Genomic DNA, 6,938 nt, shown 5'->3' on the forward strand with positions numbered 1-6,938 from the left:
GGTCCGGGAAGATCCCACATGCCGCAGAGCGGCTAGGCCCTTGAGCCATGGCTGCTGGGCCTGTGCATTGGAGTCTGTGCTCCGCCACAGGAGAGGCCACAACAGTGAGAGGCCCACGTACTGCAAAAAAAAAAAAAAAACGAATGAGGCAGCTCTACATGAATCAATATGGAACAAATCCCATGATACATTTTTTTAACTATTTTTCTTTCGTGGTTTGAGAGATGGCAATTTTATTTATTTATTTATTTATTTATTTTTGGCTGTGTTGGGCCTTTGTTGCTACAGGTGGGCTTTCTCTAGTTGCGGCAAGCGGGGGCTACTCTTTTTTGTGGTGCTTAGGCTTCTAATTGTGGTGGCTTCTCTTGTTGCAGAGCACAGGCTCTAGGCGCCCAGGCTTCAGTAGTTGTGGAACGTGGGGTCAGTAGTTGTGGCACACGGGCTCAGTAGTTGTGGTGCATGGGCTCAGTAGTTGTGGACTTCCATGATACATTTTTAAGTGAAGCAGCAAGATGCAAAACAGTATACAGAGGAAGCTACCGATCCTGTAAAATATTTGTATTTGCACAGACTTTCTGCTGGAGGATCCACAAGACACATGACAACGGCTGCCTCTAGGAAGAGGAACTGGATGGCAAGGGAACAAGAGTGGAAGGGAGACTTCCTTTTCACTCTGCAGTCTTTTTTATCTTTTGAATCATGTAAATGTGTAATTTATTCAAAAATAAATAAAAGCAGAATGGAAAAACTCCTGTGCCTTTCAAATTCAGTCTTTTATTCTCTATTCCCAAAATTCCTGAGAGATCCAGCAGGACCACAAATAGCAGTGGGGGAACCGGGCTGCATTTTCTCCCTCCCTCTTCCAGACAGCCTCCACCAAGTACTAAGCGAAGCTTGTTTCTCTGGTTCCCTTGTTGGTCCGCTTCACTGGGCCTGCACAACCCTGCCTGCCACTAGAGGGCAGCGTGAGGCTTCCTTCCTGGCAGGGAACTGTGGAGGGATTAGGGGCTGCTCTGAATAGCAGGCTGTCTCCAAGAGAAAGATCCAGGGCTTTCCGTACTTAATTAAATAATTATAACAATAGTAATAATAGTAATAATAATAATAGGTTTCACCTTGGGAGAAAAACATCCCAGAACCCCGCTCCAGTCACTGATCAGCCAGCCATTACTCTTTCAGTTCACTTGGAAGCCTGTGTATCTTATGGGGGTTGGGGGTTGGGGAGAGAGCACGAGGGAAGAGGAGCGCACCTCTACCCGGCTCTATAAAACCATTTGGGGATCTAGACCTTTAGGCCGCTTAAGACTGACCCTCAGGAGATCTGGAGGGTTTGCCATTGACCCCCTGTAAACTGGAAGTGATGACTGTAAGAGTGAATTAAGCACTTAATCTGTGAGAATGACTGAACTAAGCACCCTATAGACTATTTCATCCCGATTTTACAGATGAGGACGCTGTGGCCTCAAAAGACAAAGTAACTTGCTCCTGGCTATGCAGCTGGCAAGCGCCAGAGTAGGATTTGAATGCAGGTTTCCCAGGCTCCTGAACCCCTGCTCTTACCGCTTATCTTGCCTCCGAGGGCAGCTGGGTGGGATTTCAAAAGAGATGGCTGAGAAACAGCGTCGGAAAGGGACATCGGAGCCCGTATTCACTGAGTCCCTCCTACGTGCCAGGTGCGCATCCTTGGAGGAGGCTGTGTTGCCGTGGAGTTAGGCTTTATAACGCTTGCGCACGGTCAGGCGGAGAAACCGGCGGGGGCTGAGACCCGGACGGAGGCCTGGGGCCGCTCCTTCCCGGCTCGGCGGCTGCGGGACTCCGGCGCCTCCGCAGAGTACAGATGAGTCGGCAGGAGAGTGTCCCGAGGCTCGGGGAGGGGTGTCTGCGGGGCACGGGAGCGCAAGGGGCACCCCCAAACAGGCCCTCTCAGCAAGCGGAGTTCCTGTTCTCATGCAAATGCCTTTGTTCTTGCTCCGGGGTCGACAGGACGGGATCGCAGCAGACGCGGGCTGCAGGCCGCTTTCCCGCGATCGCTCTGTAGGGCCTTAAAGACCAACGCGCTGGGAACCAAAACGCCGGCACCGCCGAACCCCGTGCTGCTCTCGCGCTCGGAGCGTATCAGTGCCCGCCTGCGAGAGGGGCAGCCGAGAGCTCCCGGCAGCGCGGCGTGCTGGCCCCTGAGGGCTCTCGCTCCCGACCTTCCATCCCTGCCTCGGCTTCCCCATCTGTACCGGGAGATGTACAGAAGGGCTCAGCACAGTGCCCACTCCTTGCTGGAATCCGTTTATCCAAACACAAGAAGGTGTTTGCCTTTCATAGAAGGCAGGCAATACACAAAGAAATAAACAGACAAGATAATTTCAAATAACAACAAGTGTTAATAAAATGGCAAACACAAATAAACAGCCAGTGCCAGTCTTTGTTCTAAATGCTGTAAATATGTGCGTTTGCTCATCCAGTCTCACAAAAGACCTGTGAGACAGATTAATTATCACCCCCTTTCACGGATGGGAAAATGGAAGTTGAATCAACTACTCAAGGAAAATTAGAGGTTGAATAATATATTCATGGCAAAACAGGCTGAACAATTTATTCAAGTGTCCAGTAGATGGTGGAGACCAGCTTTAGACTCAGTCCGGCTCCAAGGGTGACCTCTTAATCACTCCATCTGCCACTTCTGGTGGTGTAAAGATGTAAAATGGAGACATTAAAAAGAGAACGCCAGGCTAGAGGAGAGCTATTCCCGAACATCTCTATGTCATGGGGCGACTAAGTCGATGCCTGAATGAGAGGATCCAGCTGTGCAAAGAGCTGGGTACTCCAGGCAGAGGGAACAGCGAGGGAAAAGACCTAGAGGTGGGAGGAGTGGACTCCTTACATTTCATAAACACAAGGAAGGTCAAGGGGGCTGCAGCTCAGTGAACAAGGGCAAGAGTGGTGGGCGAGGAGACTGCAGGTGGCCAGAGGCTGGGTGGAAGAGGCTTTGCAGGTCTTGGCAAGGAGCTGGGATTTTATTCCAGGTGTGATGGGAAGTCATGTTGCTATTATGGCTGCTGAAGTTTTATGTGAATAATGGGCTGGACTAGCCAGTGGAGGCCCTTCCTGCTCTGCCAGGCTTGGGCTGGAGGAGGAAGTTGATCACTCAGGTCTTAAACATACCCATCTGATCACATCTGATCTCCTGGTATCTACTAGGAGATTCATGTTGACATTCACCAAGTCCCCAGCCCTTGGTCTCCAGCACAAACTTGGAGATGTCAGATCGGCTAAGCCCTCATCTTACAGGCAGGGGAGAGACAGAGGACCACACTGAAGGAAAGGGGCAGGGACGGTGTCTGTTTCAGACACTGATGTACGTCCACCAGCACAGGCCTCAGATCCAGGCAAGGGGGACCCTGCCCTGCTCCCTGGTTCTCAGGCTTTAAAGAGCCTCTCTCTGGCCCTCCACCAGCTGCATATGTCCTCACAGGGCCAAGGGGACATGCCCACCCAAGACTTCATTCCCTTTCTAGACATACTCTGGGGCCCCAGGATCCCTGAGCTCCCTGCCCAAGGGTCCCAGCTGCTTCCAGGGCCTGTGCAGGCCTCTCCTTGGTTTGTTCTCTGGAGGCAAAACACTGGGCCCAGGATGTAGCCAAAGGGCAGTGTGGAGCATGGGGTGAAGGGAGCTTGGACAGGCAGCCTGGGATACATGTGAGTCACACAGTGTGGCATGGAGCCGGGGGTGAGAAGGGAGAAGGCATATGGAGAGCCTGAGGCTAGGGTTCAGCTCTGCCCACAACCACTCTACATCTCAGTGCAGATGTCTGAGGAGCCTGAGTTTTCCAAATTGAACCTGGCCTTCCAGGTTGTTATGAAGTTATATTCATCCAGAAGGATAGAACATTTTTAAAACAATGTATTAGCTTGATATATCACATTTAAATATTTAGATTTGGGAGGTGAGTGGGCCCCAGACCCCACCAATATCAGGAGTGGGTCTGGCCTAGAACATAGGAGAAATTCAGTATTTATCAAATGGATGGATTAATCTCATTTGATCCTCACACAGACTCTACAAGGGAAATAGCATCATGTGTTTTATTGATGAGGAAACTAGGCTTGGAGAGATTTAGTGACTGCCCCAATTCATCACATGAGAAAGGAGCAGAGCTGAGCCTCAAGCCCTAGTGTGTCTGATTCCAAAAGCCTTTGTAATTGGTTCATGATGAGTTCACACCCATTATGAACAGGTTAGATATATTATAACAGCTTGAGCATGTCACTCATTGGTCTTGTTGGACACAAGCACTGTTTATATTACATGAAAAAGGACCCCTCCTCCTGATTATTGCTTTATCCTCTCAGGCACTTGGGAGGTAATAGGACAGGAGCTAGTGTCCAATTTAACAATTGGGAAACTGAGGCCTTGAGCAATAACCCAAGGTATCATAAGGCTTTAACAAATAGGGTTTACTTTGCTTGTGTAACAAGAAATCTGGAGGTAGCCAGATCAGGGCTGGTATAATTGGTGCACCATCCTCAGCAAATAGCTTCTACCTCATGGTCTGTTCTCTTTATTTCTGGCTATATAACAAACAACTGCCAAACAATAACCATTTTATTATTTTCTACAGTTTTGTGGGTCAGAAATTTGGGCAGGGCTCAGCTAGGTGATCCTTATGATCTGTAGGCATCAACTAGTCACTTGTCATATTCAGCTGATGGTCTTACTGGGGTGCCTGATGCTTTAGTGAGGATGACTACGGTGCTAAGCTCAGCTGGGTCCCTCTCCCTTTCTATGTAGTCTCAGGGGCTCTTCTGGTGTTCTCTCCAGCAGAGTGGTTTGACCTTTTCCATGGTAGCTCATGGATCCAAGAGGCCATGGCAGAAGCTGCCAGTCCTCTTAAGGACAAGGCCCAGAATGGCAAAACATCATTTCCATTCTACTCTGTTTGTCTAAGACGTCACAGGCCAGCCCAGATTTAAGTGAAGTGAATTTACTCTTTCAAATAGAGTCTTCCTTTTGAAGGAAAGAGGGTCAAAGAATTAGCAACCATCTTTAATTTACCACATGGTCCAAAAGGGCTGCTTGAGATCCAGTCATCACATGTCAAATTCCAGCCAGCAAGTAGAAAGAGAGGAGTGATGTGTATACCCTCCCTTTTAAGACGTTCTCTAGAAATCACATAAACCATTTCTCATTGGCAAGAGAAATTCATGGCCATACCTAGAATATGAAAGGGAAGCTAGGAACTGTCATCTTCATTCTAGACTGCCACATGCCCAGCTAAAATTAGGGATTCTATTGCCTAAGGAAGACAGAGAAAGTGAATATTGAGGCAAGAGTAGAAATCTGTTCCATTGTTGGATTTTTTTACTACCAACAGCCAAATACATTCCTAATGGACATGTTTCATTTTCAGTCTTGTTCCTCCTAATACTGCTGCCACACTGTCACCAAAATAACCCTTCTTTTTAAATTATTCTTTTATGTTTCTAAAAGGTAAATCTTTTCATCATTCCCATGCCAACAGCAAGTGTCTGAAGATTTTTGTGTGGGGGCCATGGGATTTTAATGCCTAAAATAACAATAACAGCATTCGCCACACACCAGGCACTGCACCAAGCACTCTATGAACATCTTACTCAATCCTCACAGTAACCAAATACGAGAGGATTGTACATGAGGAAACAGAAATCCAGAGAGGTAAAGTGACTTGCCCCAGGTCACACAGTGAGTAGGTGCAAGACAGAGATTCAAATCCTTGATGTCAGATTTCAGGGAGGTGCTGAGGAACCCACACATGTGAAGCCCAGGAACTGTTTACTGGTAACCACCCTGGAGGACGGGCAAGGCCCTGCTTGGTGTGTGAGTGTTAGAAGAGGCAAACAAGAGCCAAGAGCCTGCAGATACTCCTTCCTCACTGTAATCCTTCAGTCAGGGAGCCTGCATGAAACCCCAGGGTCAGGCAGGCATACTGAACCTCATGGAATTAAACTGGCACCGGAATTCATCTCTTTCCATTTCCTTTACACCCTGAAAGAATCCCAGGTCATGAGTAAGAAACTTTGCAGAACTGGGTAATTGTTCAGCAGCGATCAGGGTACAGAGCCAGTGACCTCTCCGGGCCCAATTAAATGAGGCACCTTCCAGCTCTGAGGTTCTCTGTCCTGATCCCAAGTTCTTCTTGCCTTTACTTTACCCTGTTCAAGAACCTACAATGGCTCCTGATCTCCTTGGATTCAGTTTTGCCCTGCAGGGGGGATGGAGGAAGGGAAAAGGACAGACAGACCTGGGTTTAAATTCTGATTCCATCTTTTTGATGAGTCTCAGTTTCTGCATCTGTCAAATGAGAGGAATATAATCCCTAACTGCTCATTTATCCACTTGTTGAGGACCACATAGGACAAGGGATAGGAACGGCCTTTGCAGACCAGAGCCAGTGAGGGATGCAGTCCCCACTTCAGCAGATTGCATCCTTGGAGGGCAGGGACAGCTACGGGGGCTGGGGGGGAGGGGGTCAGAGAGCTTGCTACACCTCCTGGAGAGGGGGTAAAGAGCTCCTGCCCACAGCCCTGCAGAAGTGGCCAAGGGTGGGCATTTATACATAGGTGTCCTTTCAGGGGGCACAGTGAATCAGAGCAATGGTTCCGGAGCCAGATAAACCTGTGTTTGAATCCCGGCTCTCTGCTTAATAGCTGAGGGACCCTAGAACAAGTCAGGTAACTTCCCTGTGCCTCCATTTTCACACCTATATGATGGGACTGAAAAGACAACTTATCTCATTGGGATTTTGTGAAGAACTGAATGAGAACATGCATTTTATTTTATTTTATTTTATTATTATTATTTTTTTGTGTGGTACGCGGGCCTCCCTTTGTTGTGGCCTCTCCCGTTGCGGAGCACAGGCTCCGGACGCGCAGGCTCAGCGGCCATGGCTCACCGGCCCAGCCGCTCC

Source organism: Physeter macrocephalus, chromosome 14 (genome assembly GCF_002837175.3).
Source record: "Physeter macrocephalus isolate SW-GA chromosome 14, ASM283717v5, whole genome shotgun sequence".
In the NCBI taxonomy this organism is placed as follows: Eukaryota; Metazoa; Chordata; class Mammalia; order Artiodactyla; family Physeteridae; genus Physeter; species Physeter macrocephalus.